Genomic DNA, 22,171 nt, shown 5'->3' on the forward strand with positions numbered 1-22,171 from the left:
ACTCGGCCTGGTGGGTTTTCCATTCTTATCTGTAAACTTGAAATAATGTGACTCAATCCTGCTCCCTTAAACCAACAACCGGTGCTTCCTCTATTTGGTGGTCCTTCTATTTGATCACAGCCCCACACCCTGAACACTGATCTCAGCCATCTTGCCCTCTGTGACTCCTTGACTCCTTATCTTTCACTCACCTTCAGTTTGCTGTCTCACACCAACCCCTCAAACCTGAAACTTCATACAGGCCACTGATCCAGGCCTCGGGTTTCAGACAAACCTTCATTACCCCGATTTAGCCACTTCTGACCAAGACTCTGGAAAGACACATCACCCCTTGCAGCCAGCAACCCAGTACTCTAGCCTTCAACACAGCCCTTGCCGTGCAAGCAATTGTCCTCCTCCCCCGCATGGATTTGCTCTGTCTTCATAAACAAGTCAATGACAGAAAGTCCATCACATGAGCTCTAAAATTCCTATAGTTAAAAAATAACATCTAATGTTGTCACTTCACTTAAGTAGGGCGATGAAAGTTTATTGATAAATATGCACAGACAACACCACTCTGAGGTTGAATTATGTCCATTACTCTGCTTAAAGTAATCTAATCGTGTGACTTTGGGTAAGTTACCTCACCTCTCTGGTTATCAGCTTCTTTATCTGTCAAACAGTGGGTACAACTAGGGAATCCCAGGCCCCTGCAAACTCTGAAATCCTATTATTCTACGATTAAAAGAAATGACAAGCCTGATAGCTATTACTCCTATCAAGGTTTTTGTCCAATCATTAACCAAACTAATGAGACTGTTTCTGCAATCCAGCTGCAAAGTTCACTTTCAGAGAGAAGGGGAGGATTCGGGAAAATTGGACATTCCTGGACATTGCTGGGAAAAAAAGACTGAGTTGATCATAGTGTGCTGTCAACAGTGAAAGAAAATCTGGGGGATCCTCACAGAAATGGGACGCACTTTGGAATGAAGGAGCACTTGTGGTGAGTCAAAAACTATTAGCTGACTGCAGTCAAGATGAAATCCACTTTGGAAATGTTTGGGGTTTTTTTAAGTTTGGCTCAATCACTTGTTTTTCACTGTTCCTTATGTAATCTTGTGGGATGTGGCGTCAGAAAGTCATAAATCATTCATGGTGCTTTGCGAAAAAAAACACACACACACACGCACTGTGCAAAGCAGATGCAACTTAAAATGAAATGAGAGAAGTTTCTGCGTGAAACCGAACAGAAAAGCGTAACTCACATGGTTTGCAGCCAACGCTGATCACTAATTCTCGCAATCTCTATATAGCTTGGTCATTTGTCTCCACTTTCTTGTGCTTCATTTTAAATGGAGAGTGAGTTAAAGATATAGCCTATCACAACTGCGTTGCATTTTTCCAAGAGTCTTAGAAAAGATGCTGTAGTCGCGGCATTTTTGGAAATGATTCAAACCAGCAGATTTTTATTTCCTGCTTGAAGAAACCCAGAAAGCCCTGTTTTGTTCAAAAAATCCCTTTTACAATATGCTTCTCACTGCTGTTCATAATACCTATGGATCAATTAAACTCTTTTCGTAAAATATACACTTCCTCAAAACCTACATACAAAAACACAAGTAGCCCCTGGCAGACGTAACCCATAAAGCTAACTCTAAAACATCAACACCTTAATAAAAGTGGTTTAGCTGAATTATTTCTGATGTGGCAGCTAGCTACAATGAAGTTTCTAATAAACAGATAAATTATGTTTTTATAAATACTCTTTCATATTCATTAACTCATTTCAGCTTTACATAAGTAGCAAGGAGAGTTGGGTGGTCATTCCTTAATTCATTACTAGAACAAACTTTATTGACTGCCAAGCACTATGTAAGAGTTCTAAAGATACAGACAAGATAATAACGCCCAGCCTGGGCAACATAGCAAAACCTCATGTCTACAAATATATATTTTTTCCATTAGTCAGCCATGGTGGTTTGTGCCTGTAGTCCCAGCTACTCAGGAGGCTGTGGCAAGAGAATTGCTTGAGCCCGGGAGGTCGAGGCTGTAGTGAGCCATGATCATGCCACTGCACTTCAGCCTGGGCAACACAGTGAGACTCTGTCTAAAAAAAAAAAAAAGATGGGCTGGGCACGGTGGCTCATACCTATAATCTTAGCACTCTGGGAGACCAAGGCCAGTGGATCACCTACAGTCAGGAGTTCGAGACGAGCCTGGCCAAAATGGTGAAAGCCTGTCTCTACTAAAAATACAAAAACTAGCTGGGCATGGTAGCACACCCCTGTAATCCCAGCTACAGCTACTCTGGAGGCTGAGGCAGGAGAATCACTGGAACCCAGGAGGCAGAGGTTGGGGTGAGCCAAGATCGCACCACTGCACTCCAGCCTGGGCAACAGAGTGAGACTCCGTCTCAAAAAAAGAAAAAAACAAAAAACAAAACAAAAAAGATAGTAATGGTACTTGCCCTTATGCTGCTCACTGTGTAGTGAGGGACAAACACATAAAAACCATTACAGAGACATAAACCAAAATGAGAATGTCTCCCAAAAGTTAAGTGTTTTTTCCCACGTCAAACAGCTAGAAAGTTCTGGGGCGAGAATTCTCTGCAAAGTCTAAGGTCTCCAAAGTCTAAGTTCAGAACACTCTTGACAACACTCTACAGCATTTTATACATGAATAAATTTTGATGAAAGAAAACAAGGAAAAGAAAGCTCCCAAACTGAGGTTCTGATATTGGAGGGATAAGTCAGGTTAGTTATCTCAGGAATCAGTGAACGGCCAGCAGAACTGAGAGAGATTTCTCAGCAGAACAAATGGGGGAAGTATTCCCATAGATCTACTTCGTAATTTCTCCCCAGCAGCCTTGAAGTGATGTCCAACCTGGCACAGCATCTGGCATTGGGTTGGTGCTCAAGAAACATCTACTTACTCTCTGTTCAATTGAATTTAAATGAGTTATATGACCTCTTTTGGGTATGTTACCAAATGTCAAACGGTTGCCCACAGGCCCCCCCAAAATCCTTGAAATCTCCATGATGTTGCCTTGAACCCTGAATTCTACAGCATGGGAAAGCCTTAAGCCGTCCTCAAGACCTTTGCATTTTTCTAGTGTTGAGAATCTTTTTGTTGGCTCACTAATTCCATTCTACCCATGTCCCAAGGCATAGGGCTTTCTCTGTTTTCCATGAGAAGTCTATTTATGTCTGCCCTTTGCTAAGCTTTCAAGAATTCATTGAAGATCACACAGTTCTTGGGGAGTGATTATATCATGTACAATGCAGTACAGCTGATTCACCATCTTGCTGGTTCTACCACCCTCTCCCTCGCCCTCTCTCATATTTTCATCTCCCTTTCTTCCTCTTCACTCAGGTACAGCTATACTTGCTGTAAGTATTTTACAGTAAGTGGGCTTGTCGAGGGGTTTTTCCCCACCAAGGTGGATCTCTCCTCAGAAAGAATTCTCAAACCAACTGCTAAGACAATAAAAGTGTTCCATCTCTTATTCCACCCAAGACTGAAATCAAAGATGGAGACCACTGTTCTTTACTTTCCATTATTTCCTTTGACCACATGATGAAAGATGTCAGAGAGTCCCTAGCATAATAGAGCTCCTGAGTGCTCACCTAACTCAATGGAAGAACTGCTTTCACCTTGATCCAATTGCCAGTTTATCTACCTGGCTTTGATTCTCTGGAACCACAGACTTTCTTCTTCGCAAGTGTGGTCTGACGTGTTCTGGATCTGTGTCTATAAGCAACAGAAAAAAAATTATTAAACACCCATTGCAAACAAAGTAAAATTCTAGGGACTGAGAGAGAAGAATCATGGCCTCTGTTCTATAAGAACTTGTGAGCCCAGCTCTGGCACCAACTTACCATGTAATTTTAGGAAAATGACTAATTTCCAAGCCTCAGTTTCCTCATATGTGAAATGGTGATATTATAAACACCTACCACAAAGGGTCATTGCAAAGAATAAACAAGGTAAAGACAAAACAAAGAGGCAAAACATGTAAAGTACTTGACGTGGTACATGGTTAATAATGATAATAAATTATGTACAAATAAATCAGTGTTTGCTGATTTATTTGCTGATTTATCAGTGATTGCTCAATGAAATGGGAAAAGACTTTGATAGGTTTTATAGGAGAGTTACAATGTCCTATGGGGAAATATGGGAGGGAAGGATTCATTCTAATTTAGAGGACTGAGAAAGGATACTCAGAGTAGATAGGAGTTGAGCTAGGTGTGAAGAACAAATAGGATTGGGACAAAAGATCTTGGGAAGTTTCCACAAGGTATTGAGAATCAGTGTTGAAAACTCATATATTTTTGGTAGTGTTTCAGTCTTGAAGGATGATGATCTTGGCTTCTACCAGTTTTGGTGAGAAACTAGGTTGCTATATTCAGAAACGATTTGGTTGATAGAAGTCTTTAAAGTTTTGTGACTAAAACTCTACCTGATCCCTATGCAATCTATGGGTGGCATAGTTTTTATAAGGCCCGAGATTACATTACCTGAAAGATCATTTAGACCGATACTCATTAGATGTCTCAACTGTTGTGGGTACAACATCCTTATTCAAAAGCCAACTTATTTTCAGTTCATATACCTCCAATGATAGAAAGTTCATTGCCAACACTACTTTGACCACAATTAATCTACTGAAAGGAACCAGAGGGTAGGAAACCCACCAGGTTGATGGGATATCATGGTAAGAAGGACATAGTTTCCAGAAATTATCAGTTTTAAAAGGAAACTTGGCTTGGCTCTAAGCAAACCATTCAACCTCTCTGGACCTCAAAGCATCTCTCATCTTGCTTATGGCTCTAATATCCTGAAGCCTCAATCAAAAACATAGCAGAGGTTAAACAACATATTGTAGAGAAAAATCAACTGAAATTGGGCACGCATATATATTTTATAATTTTCAACTACAAAGTAAAGGGATTATTATTATCACTATGAAAGCATTTCATTTGAATTCAATAAGCATCATGTCAGTCCCCAGGGTTACAGACCTGCATATTCCTACTCTACTCCACCCTGGACAAACCATGCCTGGAAAGCCTTCTATCCAGGTGTGAATGCCTCAGTTTAACAGGTATACCAGTACACTATGGTTTGGACAGAAGCTGCAGATATAGCTGGAACATAGGCTGTCATCTAAGTGAAAACTCTTATCAGAGCTGTATGAGAGGAACTACAGTTCTTTTAAACTACTGAGGGTAGAACAGGTGTCCACAGGTAAAATTATCACAGAAGTGGATTTCAGTTTTACATAATGAAAATCATCCTAGTTATTAGAGTTGCCCAACTGGAAAAGCTAATGAATCCCATTGCCAGAAGTATTTCAGAAGGATCTGGAGAACTAACTCTTAGAGTAGTTGTAGAAGACATCTTTGCATTGGCTAGGTGATTAGTCCAGAAGATACACAGTAATATTGATCATGATTGATTCATTTATTCAACATATATTTAGTGAACACTTCCTGACTTTGAGGCTTGCATCCCTGGGTTTAAATCTCCACTGTGGTACTTCCTAGCTGTGATACCTTGAACCAGTTAGTGTCCCTGTATCTCAGTCTCCTCATCTACAAAATGGGAATGATGATCGTTCCTGCTTCAGAGAGTTATTGTGAAGATAAAAGGAGATAATTTATATAAAGCAGTTTTTACCTGTGCCTGGCACATAATACGTAGTCAACTAATATTAGACATTAGGAGCAGTAACATGTGATATGTTACTGCTATAATATATCGCAGCCAATGGCAGGCACTGAACTAGCCACTGGATTACCATGGTTAAGAAAACAGACATCAATCCTACCTTTCTTGAGCTTAAAGTCAGCCAAGAGGTTGGAGGGTGTAAAAGATAGTAAACAAAAAGTCACAGAAACAAATAGAGTTTCAAAATGTGACAATGCTATGAAGGGAAAAAAGAGAATGTCATGATAGCACATAACGGAGAGGAAGGAGACTCATCTAGACTTGGAGGTGCAGGGAAGAGTTCCTTGAGGAACTGACACTTAGGCTGAGTTGCAGTATAGATGCATCCCTGTACCAGTGATTTAAAGGAGTGCCCTCACGCTTGAATTATTTTAAGTCCACAGAGAAAGCAAACCATCTATCTGCAAGAGTGTGGCATCACCTGGCAATCTGATTCCCAATTTGTGCATCAAGACTCACGTTGGCAGTGTAAATGTAGACAAGCTCTCTTTGCTTTGGATATTAGATTCCATTTGATTTTTCTCTGAAATCTATAAACTCATCAATAAATCCATCCATCCATCCAACCATTCATTCAATGATCCACTGGCCTATGGGAGATTCAAAGATAGCCCCCAATGTCAAAAAATTCTGCAAGGGAAGCTGATGTGTGTATAAATTCCTATAAGTGAAGATACATGGAAGTGATGGAGGGAAATACTATGGAATTTTGAAGAAGTTAGAAATTCAGCACCAATACGGATATGAAGGGAGAAGTCGTTGGAAAAAGTGGCATGTTGAAGTATGCTGAGGGATTCTAAGCAATGTGAACTCAAAGGAATCAAATCTTACTCAGCATTTGTGTTCTAAAATCAATGCATAAAGCTAAAAAAAAAAGCCATAAATAGAGGATAGTCAAAAGTTCCCTTAAAAATACCTTATGAGAGCCTGTGTTGGAAAATGACACTCTCTCTCAAGAAATCCAATACAGTCACTGTGTCCTGTAGTCCTGAAATCAATTGTTGTTGCTTCAGCTGAATTCATAAACTTGCTTTAAGGGGCCAGGTTGTATGAAAACCATGAAATCTTCCACATTGGACTCATACATGATGTGATGAGATGCTCATCCTGTGGGAAGACCATGTGAGTGGTGAGGAGTAGCCGTGGCCATGTTTCCCGCATCCTGCAGGGTAGCAGTCACCACTCAGCATGGAAAAGCAGACAGAGCTGTCCCTAGCAGCTTAACCATCAATTTGCTCTGCTCTCAGCCTCTCTCAGTCTATTCATGTTATTTTTTGCCAACCAAATAGTTAACTGTGCATGCATTAAATATAAATATAATAATGTGTCCAATGCAACATGATTAAAAACCCAAGGTCAGCAAAGAGCTGGGCTATTCAGGAAACAACTCAATGGCCCAATATAACTGGAAGTTGGGGTCTATATTAGTCTCCTAAGGCTCCCATAACAAAGATTCCTTTGCCCCTTTCAGCCTCTAGTGATTCTAATTCCTTGGCTTGCAGCTCCTCCTCTGTGTCCTTAAGTCTCAACTCTCCCTCTCTTTTACTTTATAAGGACAACAGTCATTGAGCTTAGGGCCCACTCTAAATCTAGGATCATGTCATCTCAAGATTCTTAACATCTTCCAAAACCCCATTTCCAATAAAGTCATATTCACAGGTACCAGGGTGGTGGGGTGGGGTTAGGACTTAGACATATCTTTTGGAGATCTGCTATTCAACCCAATACAAAGTCTAAGAAAGAGAGTTCAAAAAGTAGATTGACACCCTGTTTTGACAGACTTTGAATGCCAATTTTGAATGACTTTGAAGTTATAGTTCTCTTCAGAGTTGTGATGATGGCAACTTTTACTTATATGCTATTTAAACATCTCTCTGCAGGGTCTCCACCTCTGCCTTACTGTTCCTCTCTGACACCCTGGAGCCCTTCCCCACTACTTTATGTACTCATGAGGGATCCTGCAGGACAATAATCTTTGAGAAACTTGATAAACTTCAACATTGCTTTTTCATGTCCTAATCAAAATTCCCAACTTGTATCATATCCTCTACATGAGTGATGATTAATCAACTAAAATAATTATATAAGATTAAAATATTCTTATAATTAATCAAATAAAATAATCTTATTTTAAAATAATAAAATAATTAAGGCACTGGCTTGTCAACATTGTTAGAAACTGCACATGTGGCAGTTTTGAGTGTGTCTATGTTAATGAGTGCTCTTGCTTGCAGAGATGCAGCTGCTGCTGGGGACACCACCTGAAGCAGGGAGGGAGAAATGCCCTGACTAGCTGCTGCTTCTTGTCCCCAAATTATCATTGGCCAAACTCAGCTAGAATCCAGCTGACACAGGAGCCTGGGAGCTGCAGCTTGCAGAGATAAGGTCCCTGTGATACAGAACAGATGTGGGAAGGGAAAGACACTATGGGAAGACAAGTGGGCCCTGGACCAGCACACTATTATCCCCATTTTACAGAAAGGGACACGGAGCTCAGAGAAGGTGATGTAATTGCCTAGAGTCATGCACCTGGTGAGTATGAGTGTGGATTTTGAATCCTGTTCTGTCTGAATCATAAGCCTGAGGTCTTGCCATCTTGCCTGGCTCTCACTACCGTCATAGAAATTTTACTTGCTTTGTCTGACTGCTTGGTCAGGAGATAGACCAAGGTCCTGAAAGGTGGCTTCATGGCTCTGAAATCTGCAATAAAACCTTCCCTGGATTCAAGATCTGGGATTTTTTTTTTTTTTTTTTAATTCTGGGATACATGTGCAGCATGTGCAGGTTTGTTACATAGGTATACATGTGCCATGGTGGTTTGCTGCACCTATCAACCCATCATCTAGGTTTTAAGCCCCAAATGCATTAGGTATTTGTCCTAATGCTCTCCCTCTCCTTGCCCTCCACCCCCCAGCAGGCTCCGGTGTGTGATGTTCCCCTCCCTGTGTCCATGTGTTCTCATTGCTCAACTCCCACCTATGAGTGAGAACATGCAGTGTTTGGTTTTCTGTTCCTGTGTTAGTTGGTGGAGAATGATGATGTCCAGCTTCATCCACGTCCCTGCAAAGGACACGAATTCATTCTTTTTTATGGCTGCATAGTATTCCATGGTGTATATGTGCCACGTTTTCTTTATCCAGTCTATCATTGATAGGCGTTTAGGTTGGTTCCAAGTCCTTGCTATTGTAAATAGTGCTGCAATAAACTAAGTGTGCGTGTGTCTTTATAGTAGAATGATTTATAATCCTTTGGGTATACACCCAAGATCTGGGCTTTTTGAATGGCACACAGTTGCAGTGCTCTGGTCTCCTTCAGGGAAGAACCCACTGAGCCCGCTGCTGCAAGTGCCATCAGCAGACCCTCCAGCTGTCAGCTTGAGCTTGGCGACCTCAGCTGCAGAGAGCCACCTTGCCCAGGAGAGTACCCTTCCCTGACAGCACACATCCAATCACTGATAAAGATTCAGTCTTTTCAGCTCACTGAGGACAACTCTGATAAACATCACAGTTCAACTTCTCCCTCTGTCCAATCCTGTTTCTCTCCCTTCCCCAAGTGCCAATCCCTAACAACAAACCCTGACCGTGACAGTCTATGACAGGCCTTGTTGTTGTCATTGTGCTCGTCTTAGAGCTCTCTTAGTCTACACATATACTAGATGATAGTGGCAACAGGAGTGAAAGCCATGGCAATGACCATCGTGGAGGTGATTTCACCTCCTTCCATCTCTAGACAGTGTGCAGGCCTATCCTCGCTGGAATTTTTCTGGTTAATGTAGACAGACAAACAAGTGGAGACACCATGAAATGGTGAGGCATTCCATCATTTTCTTGATGATGATCCATTGCTTCATTCCCCCAGAATGAATCACCAAAATAGCATTTGATTGGAAGGTCAGTGGAAGCACAACCACCAGCTTTTTAACCCCACCTCTTTGTTTTTTATGCAGAGGGCAGAAAACATCGTCTGAACTACTTACTGTCTTGATAGTGTCTTCCCACTGGAACTGAAACACAATCTAACATTCTGCAGCCCTTCTGGGCTATTGGGGTCTTCTCTCTAGAGGTAGCCTAGATTGGTTTCTGTCTTTCTGTAAAATGTTCCCTCTAAAAAATTCCCAGGATGCTTGGAGAAGTTCTCAGACCCACTGATTTCTAATACCAGCCCCTACAGCCACAATAAAGGTCTGAAGCTTGGTGGGGCTTCCAGAAGCCATCAAGTCCACCTCTCTGCCCTTAGGAAGAACCTCCCACCACCACCAATGTATGCACATTTTCTTTCTTCAAAATGAAATAAATTCCTTATTTTCTTGGCTATCCCAGCTCACCACTATCCAATCAGATGACACAAGCTACTGAAGCTCTGTAGAGCTGTGGGTGGCCTCCTTCACAATTTTCTTCCCTGCCAACTAATTCCTGACCTTAACCTTCTTAGGTGTCAGTGCAGCACCTATTATTCATGACTTCATTGACATTTCTTCCAAATCCCTGAAGCTGGTGGTGACTCATCCTCTCTTGTCATCAAGGGGCATCACTGGGCTGTACACAGTACACGGCATGAGGTTCGTGTTAGCTGTTCTCTGATGCCTTGCAACAAAGGCACTCTGAAAATTTTTAATTTGATGACCTGGAGGCAAACATGAAGATTTCCAATTTAACAGCCTGAAGAATTAAATTAAACAACCTGTGTGGGTCATGCAGGGACGAGGAGCCTGGACTTGCCCCCTTGGGGGTCAGAATCCTCAGGTCCATGGAAAGTTAGTTTCACAAAGGTCTAAAATGTCCACAGCAGTCCAGGCCTTCCCTACAGGGACCCATTTGAATTTATTCATGCACCCAAATGCAGTTTGCATGAAAAGGGTATGTCCTTGTATTTTCCATGAGATATTTTCTTTAGCTGAAAAGAACTGAACATTTATTGGGCTAAATGAGAACGGAGAATTCACGCTCCTAGACAAAACTTGTGTCTTCACAGCACTAATTAAGTCAAACAGGATGGCAATTTCCTTGGAAATTGCATCAAAACTTCTAGCTTCATGGTCGTTTGGTGGTATAGGCCCAATTCTTAGAGCCTGAGCCACACTGACATTTAGATAAGAGAAGGGGGCTTTGGTAACATAATTCATGGTAGAGAAAACAATAGTGGCCTTTTCAGTAAAATCAAACACAAGACTTATGCTAAGAGAACATTTATCCTGCAGGATAAAGGCTTGTTGGCTTGCAGATGTCCTACCTTAATGTCAGGACACAGTTACATCCTTCTATTCTCTTTTCTCCTCTTTTTCTATTCCCCACTGCCATATAACTCAAGCCCACAACCACAGCTCCCACTCAACAGCAAAATCTGAAATAAGTCACTGACAGCCTTAAGGTTCAAGCTCAAGGAAAAATGAAACTCTGGGGTTAAACCCAAGTCACAAATATATGACCCTGAGACTAGATATGTCAGTTTGGTTCATATACAGTATCTTACTTTAAAATTTCAACATGCATTTCTAAATTGAGAGTCCACCTAAAAATCCAGTTTTCCAGTTTCTCCTGAAAAATCAAAATATCTGGCCACAGTTGGGTAGGATTCCTGCACAGCCAGAACCAGCTGGAACTCAATAACCAGCACCAGCCCCTTCACAAGGGGCACACACTCTGTAATTCGCCTTCCTTGTGCCACACAAGTTACAGTTGTGCATAGTTCTGCTCTGGCCTCTGCAGGCATCCAGGTTTGAGTCACCTGAATTAAAGCAGGGAAAGGAGAAGAAAAAGGGAGGGTCAACTGAAAAGAGATTTCTCTGATAGATTCGTTCAGATGCTTTGGTATAGATGAACAGCATATGTGACTAAAAGTTGCTTAAACAACAAGGGGCCGGGCACGGTGGCTCATACCTGTAATCCCAACACTTTGGGAGGCCGAGGTAGGTGGATCACTTGAGGTCAGGAGTTCGTGACCAGCCTGGCCAACATGGTGAAAGCCCGTCTCTACTAAAAATACAAAAATTAAGTAGACACGGTGGCGCATACCTGTAATCCCAGATACTCAGGAGACTGAGGCAGGGGAATCACTTGAACCCAGGAGACAGAGGTTACAGTGAACTGAGATCACGCCACTGCACCCTAGCCTGGGTGACAGAGCAAGACTCTGTCTCCAAACAAAACAAAAAGGACTTTCATTACTTCATTTAACAAAAGTCTACAGGTTGGCAGTTCCAGGGTTAGACTGTGGCTCAACAATGTGAAGGCTCTGAATCAGCTTCTGCACCATATTTTTGGCTTTCTCCTCACAGTGGCAGGATGGCTGCCAAACACCACATCCTCATACAATGACATGCAAAAGAAGAAAGAGAGAGAATGGGATTTCTCCTCCTATGTCTCTTTCTTATCAAGGAGCAAAATATTTTCAGAAGATTCCAGAAGACTTTGACTCAGATCCCATTGGCCAGAACTGAGCCACATGACCATCCCTAAACCAATCACTGGCAAATGGGAATGAAATTGTCATGTCTGAGTGAGACCAAACATGGGCTCATTCCCTAGATTCAGCAGAGGGGGGTCCATCTTAGCATACTGCTGCAGATACAGCTCTGTGAAAAAGAAGATGGGGAGAATGGTAGGTATGGGTGGCACATACCATTTGTGAAAGGTGGCATCCTAAGATCCTGTTAGAGTGGCTCCGTGTTGGAATGCTGGGGAAGAACTGAACATGTGGCTGAGTGGAATCCGCCTCTGTGGGGTCTGTTGGGGCTATAAGTAAAAAGTAAAGGACAATTTGTCCCTTCTTCTGGACTCTATGTATGACCAGCTGACAGTAAGGTCATTTTGTTAAGAACTCTACCACTCTCCCTTTCACTGTTAGGGGCCTGGCGCTTGTGTTTCAGGTACTTCCCTTGCAATCAGAGAGCAGTTCCCATCCCTACGGAGGGCCCAGAATTTGTTCTCTGGATTTTCTTCCCCTAAGGGGTGCATAAAAAAGAGTTGCCTTTCAGAGCAGTCCTGGAACTCAGGCCTGCAGTCAGAAGGGCAGCCCCTCTGGTTGAAGCTCTTTACTACAAGGACTGATTATGTGTTTTCTGGAATGGGAGCCTCAGTTCATAAATCAAGGCTTGTTGCCTGGCCCCTTGTCACCTTCTCAGAGCCACGGGCTCTGAAAAACACTTAGCAAATAAAGTTTCAGCTCCTGGTCCCCTGTGTCTCCCCTTCACCCTTTGTAAACCCCTCTGCTAAGCTAGAAAAACTGAGCAAAGCTGATGGCCTCAGAAGACCTGGGACAATAGGAGAACTCTGTCCAAGCCTCTTCCCTCCCACTGCACCAGATGGGAAGGTCATGCCAGCAGCCAGCTCTGGGAAGTCCTTCATGCCCTCTGGCTGCCATGCACCCAATCTTTGGGTGCAACAGCACATCAGTTGGCAAATGTCAAAAACTGAGAAAATAATAATTTCAATACTCCATGTTGACATCAGGCTCTCCAGCCTCCTTCTAGACACATTCAAATCCCTTATCTCATCGGGTCCTCCTGATGACCCTGAGCAGCCACTAGGGCAGTAGTCACAAAAATCATCAAATCACAGTCATCATAGCCACTATTTTATGGACTCCCTACTGTGCACCAGGCATTGTGCTCAGCACTTTGCAGCCATTATGTCTCTCAATGCTCTCAGCCCCATAAGGTAGGTACTGTTCCTAACCCGACTTTATAAGCAGGGAATCCAAAGCTCAGAAAGAAGGTGCAGCATGTCCAGGGCTGCCCAGTTCACAAGTGACAGAGGCAGGCTTTAAGCTCAGATCTCTTCAGCTGAAACACCTGGGGCTTTTAATAACTACTACTTTTTTCTCTCAGTCTAGGAAGTAATGTTTTGATGGCAGCTGTAGTGAATGCTCCTGAAATCCTCTTCCCAATTCTTCCTTCTCTCCCGAGCCTTACTTCCTGTTTTCTGACCTCTTCTGGGAACAACCTGAGATTCAAGTGCTGGATTAGGTGCTCTGTAACCTAGAAGAGCAGGTTCAGGTTTCTTCAGCTTGGTCTTGTCAGGACTCCAGGGATGAACGAGGCCCAAGAATCAGAGAACCAAATGCTGAGGCAGTCTCAGGCAGCTCCAACAGTCTGGGACGCCAGGCCCAGCAGACCTAGAGTTGCCCTTTTGAATCAGTCGGTCCAGAGATGAGCAGCAGCTGTTACCTAAGCTATGTCAGGGCCAGGAGCCAAGGTAAGGGTCAATGACCAAGAGGAAGAGCACGTGAGGGCTGAGCACAGGGTTTGCACTGGGCAGCTGGGGTCCAGACCAAGGGGCCTCCTGCCCCAAATGGGAACAAAGTTCCAGGCACACACTTGAGCCAACTGAGAAGAGAACTCCCACTCAGAGAAGGGCTCTATTCCAAGGAAGGAGGCTGGGAAATAAGGAGTCAATAAACCAGACCATCTCAGGCAGTTCTGGATTCCCTGTTTTCCACGTGCAATCTGTCTGATTAATTCAGCTAACGTGTTATTGGCTAATAACAATACCTCATTTCCCCTAGGTAGCACATATAATAAAGTGAAGTAACCTACTTCATCATCTTTAATCCTTCCCATGATTCCCAAAACATAGCACATAATAGGGAGTCTCCATTTTACAAGTAAGCAAACCAAAGCTTGGAGAGAATAGGTGACCTGTGCAAGGTCTTCTACAGGAAGTAACAGGATTAGAGTCCTAGTCTGCTTAGCTCCCTAAAAAATGTTCTTCCTTTTCTATCATGTATCACATTCAAGAACCAGAACTGTGGGGTCTTCACACACTGAGATATTGCATAGATCATGCATGTATCCATTTATCAATTAATATCTCCTGTGTGCTTGCCACCAGGAGTGCCAGAATGGATAAGACAGACAGCTTATACCCAAAGAACTTAATGCTCATGCCCCCTAGACTTTTCGGATGTCCCTCAAAACCTAGCAAAGAGCCAGCTGCCTCCTCCCGTCCTCACCCCGGCCCTGAGTGAGATAGGTCAGGTCTCCTATTGCATATTCCTCATGCCACTTTCTCTGCTCATTACAGAAACCACACTATTGACAGAGGCAGGGCTGTGGGGCCAACGGATTAGACTGTATCATTTTGAATCTAAGCTGCATCCTCTGCAATCAGTGGCCTCTGCTGTCCCAGAGGTTTCTGTTTGTTTGGGGTTGGGAGGATTTGCTCGGATTAGCATAGAGATTGTCTGTGCACTGGGGAAAGGGGCCCAGCGACTGCCGATGGACCAGCTGGAATGCAGTCAGCTCGGCTCCTCCCATGAACCACAGCTCTGGAGTGACACAGCGCTTCTGCTGGCTCCAGCAGCAACAGGCGCCTGCCTGTAAGCACGACGGTGGGAATGACATCTTTTGGTTATCTGATCACTCCATCACTGAAACTCTTTAGGAATAATTCCAACCCCCTCTCCAGCAGCCAGGGCTATAAATAAAGATTCCCTGGGGATGCTGAATCCTGCCCTTCATCCTGGCTGCCTCTGTGACTCATTCCACCAGCCAATTCTTCTTCCATCTTATTAATTATGGGCAAGGGGACATGAATGTCTGTGCATATCTGCCTGCATGCTGTGTGCATTATCTTAGTTGCAGTCCATATGCATGCATGTGTGTGTCTGTGTGTACATGTGTGTTTACCTGTGACTCAGTGTTTAAGCTTAAAATGTAGAAAAGTGGCTGGGCACAGTGGCTCACGCATATAATCCTAGCACTTTGGGAGGCCGAGGCAGGCAGATCACTTGAGCTCAGGAGGTAAAGACCAGCCTGGCCAACATGGTGAGACCCCGTCTCTACTAAATATATAGAAATTAGCTGGCCGTGGTGGCGAGTGCCTGTAATCCCACCTACTCATGAGGCTGAGGCAGAAGGATCACATGAACCTGGGAGGCGGAGGTTGCAGTTAGCTGAGATCACACCACTGCACCCCAGCTTGAGACACAGAGCGAGACCCTGTCTCAAAAATAAATAAATAAATAAATAAAATTTAAATTTAAAAAATTTTAAAAAGGGTAGAGAAGAAATGCATTCCTCATAGATATTTCAGTGTGGCGATTGTTAGCTGAGGCTCCATAATAAATCATATCTGCATTTATGAAGACCCTTTTTGGGCACCACCCTATGCTAAGTAAGGTGAATAAGACACAAACTCTATCATTATCATGGACTACAATTGCTTAAAGCAAATAAAATCCCTGAAGTGGTGGCAGCAGTTGAGAGCAGCATTTCATAAAAAGAAAACCCTCACCTATAACAGAGAAGAGTAAAGAAAACACTCATTTACTGAATTCCTTCTTCCCCACGCCAGATACTTACTAAGTGCCACATAATTCATTCCTTACAACAGTGCAAGAGTTTCCCATCCCAGTTTTCAAAGGTGATAAAACAGTCTTAGAGAAGTTAAATAACTGGCCTAAAATCACAAAGACCACGTGGGCCCAAGGTGAAATGTGAATTCAAGGGTTTGGGGCAGAATCTTAAAGGTCATCTCATCTAAACCTTCATCTATTGCTTGCATCTACCCTACAAAGCTCATGAAAACTGGTCATTTAGGCCGGGCGCGGTGGCTCAAGCCTGTAATCCCAGCACTTTGGGAGGCCGAGATGGGCGGATCACGAGGTCAGGAGATCGAGACCATCCTGGCTAACATGGTGAAACCCTGTCTCTACTAAAAATACAAAAAAAAAACTAGCCGGGCGAGGTGGCGGGCGCCTGTAGTCCCAGCTACTCAGGAGGCTGAGGCAGGAGAATGGCGTGAACCCGGGAGGCGGAGCTTGCAGTGAGCTGAGATCCGGCCACTGCACTCCAGCCCGGGCGAAAGAGCAAGACTCCGTCTCAAAAAAGAAAAAAAAGAAAACTGGTCATTTAGCCCCTTGGTAGGAGAAAGTCAACTCTCAAGACAAGTGGTTCCATCTTCAGACAGTTCCAAACTGCCAGGAAGCTCTCCTCTATGTTGAGGCCAAATCTGCCCCCTTTTTATTCCTACTCACCCAAGTTTTCTTATGCCCTCTGGGGCTAATAAAGCAGGTCTAATTCCTCCTCCTTATCACTGCCTTTCAAATAAGTCATCTTCCATTTCCTTATCCAGCCAGGTCATTCCACACTTGAAATTATTTCAAATCCCTAAATATTTGTTCATCACTGTGTCCTTCATGCTGGTACCCACAGTGCTGCCACATCTAGGTTAGGTAAATATCAGTTGAGTGAATGAAGAGATACATGAGCTCTTTCAGGGTAGATGGTGCCATGACTTGTTTCATTAAGTCTTTTGTCTTAATTAAAGATTGCCTGGTTGCCAGGAACAGGCTATTCTGGCTACTTCAATAAAAATTCTGGCATGATGGAGGGATTCAGGCGACTCTAAAGACAGGTAAATGTAGAAGATTACAGGGTCTTGTGGAATGAGAACAATTATCAGAAAGTTCTCTCTCTCTCTCTCTCTTTCTTTCTGCCCTTTTCTCCTCTCCCACTACCCACTCCCATGTTCTCTCTATCTACCTTCATTTTGTGTATCTACTACCTTCTCTTCTTGGCATGCCAATTTTCTCTATTGCACATGGCTCAACATGGCAGCTGTCCCAAAGACATACCCCCAAACAGCTTCATGTCTGTCAGTATCTAAATGACAGAGGCTCTGTGTCCCAATAGAGAGGAATCGATTGGTCAAGTGGTCATTCCTACACCTATCAGCAGTGGCTGCCAGGAAGTGGGGAGGAATCTACTAGTACAAAATGTGGCTGCATTTAGGCATCTTTTTAGCAAGGATTTGAAGGCTCTCTTAGAGAGGAGGGAAGAACCTTTGGGAAGGAGTATGAGTGAATAGAATAGAAATGCTGACATCTCTTGTATACCTTTAAATACCAATATTATAAATGGATCTGAGAGGTATGCTCTCAGAGAAGTATATTATCCTTAGGATGTCCAGACATAGGCTCTAGGGACTGGAGGCTTTCAGAACTTCTTGCACCTCTGAAATTCTGATGCAGAGCCATGAAGTCCTGGAAAGCCTGACTAGTGGCATGGGTGGCCCGAAAAGTGCTCAGGCTTCCCTTTTGCAGAAGAACATTCCACTTGACCTATTTGTGGCTCCTTAGCATCTTGTCAATGATCCTGGCCATCTCTGGAAATACAGAAGGTCCAATCTGCAAGCACTGAACACAAAAATAGCTCATTTTCCTCCTCCCTATGTGCACAGAGAAAGTTGATACGTGTGCTGTGCTGAGGCTTATGCAGTAGGGAGGGGATGAAGAGGAGGGACTATGGAAATGTGACTGTTTTGTAAAACAACTGAATAGACTTGTTTGACTGTTCTGTAAAATAAATGAATAGACTCCTAGGCTAGAAAGTCCCTTACAGATCATCTAGCCATGTAGTCATCAAAGGGTGTGCCTCAGACCTCGAGCATTCCCCAGAAGAACCTCAAGGACCAAAAGAGGAGGTAGCAGGAAAGTATTCAGGAATCCTTCCGAAGTAGACAGGATTCCACCCACCAGCATCCTCTGGCAGTAGTGCAATCCTGCTGTTCTTAATTTTATATGTTGAGTTGCTATGTATTGTTTCACTGGTTTATAGGTGAGGAAACTGACTGCAGAGAGGTAGAGCAACTTGCCCAGGGTCAGATAGTGCTGGTTCCCAGCTGTGCTGACTCCCAGAGCCCTCTTTCTGCTGGCACAGATCATATTGAGACTAAAAAGAGAACAATGATTTCTGACAAGGAAAACTGTCACGAGAGCTAGCCATCTGTGTCTTCCACCTGCAGCAAAGCATCAGGCATTCACTATTGACATGTTTCCATCACCCAATAGCCTGATCATACAGCTGTGCTTGGTAATATCCAAACTGCAGAACAGGGATGAACTTGTGGCTTCAGGGCTCAAGCTCTCTAAATCGCCAAACTTGCTTCTTCGGTGTCTATTCATTTTGCAATTAGCTAATTGGCAAAGGGACCCTGTAACTGTTAGGACAATTCAAATTTAATCAACAGAACTCAACTCTAACCAAAAAGAGAGAGAGGGAGAGAGAGAGAGAGAGAGAGAGAGAGAATGTTGAGAAGCTCTCCAAACTGACAATGTCAAGATGCCATGCCTGGAACAAATGAAGGCCAACCAATCTTCCCAAGATTCGAGGTCCTAGGAGAGGGAGACAGACTGGATAAGCTCAGTTCCCATGATCAGCTCTTTACTGGCCACTGACATTCTCTTGTGCCAGTTGCTGGTTCTAGGCTTTCCAAGCCACCATATTTACCGTTACCCTTGAGGCAAGTCTTAACTTGTCACTCAAGCAACCTCTCTATCTCACAAGCGGCCCTTGCTCCTTCTCTTTTTCACCCTTCCAACTTGGTTTTTGTCATGCCTCCACTCCTATAATCAAAAGACCCACCTCTTTTCAAACTCCCAAGAAGAGTTTCCCTGTGTTCTCAATGTCTTGCAGCCTAGCATGATGATTCTTTTGTCTCACACTTGTAATTTTTTACCATGCTCTCTCTTCTAGGAACTTCAGAGAGAATTCTTTGGGATTGAAACAGAGGGCAAGATGCAAAAAGTGTTGAATCCAAAATTACCCCTTCTCTAACAGACTATCCAAGAATTAGACTCAAACTTAGAGTCAGTTCAGTACAAGACTTAAAGGGCAACTCTTGTCCTCCACCTTGGTTGAAGAAATTTATCCTAGAGCAACAGTCAGTGCCAACATGTTCCCCACTGGTTCTCCTAGAAGGCCTACAGGGACTTCATATAAACAGAACCTCTGTGTCACAGTCCCTGCAGTGGGACACAAATTAGGCCTTCCCCATGGACTTGGCTGCAAAAATATTTAAACACATGATGTCCAAAGTTACTTCGAGCTCTAATAGTCTGTGACTCCCTGATGATGCAAATGGAATTTATTTCTAAGAAGAGGGTGATGAACATCTTACTCAATGAACCATAATTCACTTTGCCAGATTCCAGAGACTTCCTGGCTGGTTCTTGAGAGAACTCCTGTGCTGCTGAATTTCTGCCACTTGCCTGGGAGTTTATGACATCAGACAGCAGAGTCTAACCTGACCCTTGGAGGAAATTGTTATCTGCACTATGAGGCAGTAGGCTCATATATACCCTCAATACCAAACACGTCATTTTCTAGTTGACCCAGGCCAATTGACCAGTGGATAAGGGGTTTCCAATGGTTGAATTAGCTGACTACTTGCAACAGACAGAAGTGATCTGTGCCATCTTCTCCACAAGCAGCCTTTGTTATGGCCTAAAGCCAAAAATAAATTAAAAAGAAAAAAAATCAATTCAATTATGGATGCAAAATTAAGCTATGCTTCAGGATTGGGATGCAAAAAATAATTGATTGTCCCATGTAAGTGAGGAATATTTTTCCAATCCCTAAATGGCATGCTATTATGTTTGGGGTTGTGTTATGGCTTGAAAGTTCATATGCTGGAAATTTGAAAACTTAATTCCTCATGCAACAGTGTTGAGAGGTGGGACTTTTGAGAGGTGATTAGGTCATGTGGGCTCTACCCTCATGCGAGGATTAATGCCATTATCCAGGAAGTGGGTTTGTTGTTATGGAAGTGGGTTCCTGATAATTGGATGAGTTTGTCCCCCTTCCCCTCCCTTGTCTATGTTCTCTTGCCCTTTCAACTTCCACCATGGGATAATACAACAAGGAGGCCCTCACCAGATTCAGGCCTCTTAACCTTGGACTTCCCAGCCTCCAAAACTGTAAAAAATAAATCTCTCTTCTTTATAAATTACCCAGTCTGTGATACTCTGTTATAGCAGCACAAAACAGACCAAGACAGGTTGTTTCTCCAAAAATGGGAGTGGTTTTTCACCAATCTATCCACACTGGTTCTTCTTTAAAAAAAAAAAAAAAAAAAAAAGTATTAACTATGTAATCTGTGACCACAAAACACAGAGGAGTTAGCCAAATGAACTAGAAATGTTCAAATCTACCACCCTACAATGCAAAACTCTATTTGAGATGGACTTGCCATCTCAAATAGAGAAAGGATTCCCATATATATGACTGAAAAAGCAGATGCTTTGGCACATAATCAACTGTATCCTCCGCTCAGTTACACAACTCACTGTTGTGAGTGACAGGCTGGAATCTTGAAATTAATTTCCTTTGGCTGGTTCTTAGTAGCTCAGCACACCTGGGAGTGTTTGGCTATTCCACCTTAAGTATTTGTAAGAGGGGAAAGAAAGTTAGAAGCAGAAATGGTACTTTTCAGTTGCCTTCTCATCAGAAGATGCAGGGACCAAATTAGCCCAGCCCACACTGAGAATGCTGAGTAAGATCAGAGTCACAGACTATCAGAACAGGAAAGAGACAGGGAGAGCAAGCAGTCCAAACAAGAAAGTTATAAGAATAACAGTAATAATAAAAATAATAATAATGAAATTTATTTATTTTTCTGGAGATTTTTGCCAGATGCCTAGCCAGCATCCACATCATCCTTCTTCTTTCCTAATAGAACCTCAATCAGCTTCCCTCCATGTAGCCTCAGGTGAAACTGACTGCAGCCCCCAACTCCAGGATGAGTTCCATTGGTCAAAGGTCAAATGCTGCCTACCAATGATTGGTCACAACAGGCATGTGACCCAATTCTGGCCAATGAGACATAAGCAGGTATTTGCTAATGGGATTCTACAAAAAAAGTTTCATTTAAATAGAGAGTCTCAGGAGAGACATCCTTCTTCTTCCTCTGGACATTAACACTAACACATCTAGATGTGATTTCTGGAAGTGATGTAGTCATCCTGCTATCAGCCTAAGGTTGGAGCCAATGCTCAGGATCACAAAACAGAAATATGGGAAAACCCAGGTCCTTGATGACACCACTGAGGCACTTATTTAACCAACCTTGAAGACATCCTCTTCCAGAACTTCTTTTTAAATAAAGCTATCGCACATTCTTTTTTATGTCACTTTGAGCTGGAGGTTTGATGAGCTGCAACGAAAAACATCCCAAGTTAGACAGCGTTTACCATGAGCCAGCTTCCGTACTTGTAACTCTACAAGCATTGTTGCACTTAACCCTGTGACAACCCTCTGAGAACAATATCATTATTATCCCCATTATACAGTTAAAAAAGACTAAGTCTTAGAGAGATTAAATGACTTTCTCAGAATCAATTCATAGATGGTAGAGACTAGATTCAAAATTTAAGCAGTCTGACACCAGGGTCTGCACCTTTAATCTCCATGCTATGCAATCCAGAAAAGGGAAAAACTTGCACCAAAAAGCACAATAAGTTAGTATTATTCAGGGATTAAAACTGACATCCAGTGGTCTTTCAATGCTTAAGTAATGGCGATGATTTTGGAGAGCAGGAGCTGGTGTAGCCACTGCCATCACCTTTAACCAAGGGATCCTTTCTCATGGGACCCATAGTCTGCCTTAAATGTCTGGTTCTTTTTTCTAATCATTGACCACATTCTCTGGCTCTCTATGCTCATCTTGCTTCCACCTTC

This window comes from Colobus angolensis, unplaced genomic scaffold (assembly GCF_000951035.1).
Source record: "Colobus angolensis palliatus isolate OR3802 unplaced genomic scaffold, Cang.pa_1.0 Scaffold27, whole genome shotgun sequence".
Classification (NCBI taxonomy): domain Eukaryota; kingdom Metazoa; phylum Chordata; class Mammalia; order Primates; family Cercopithecidae; genus Colobus; species Colobus angolensis.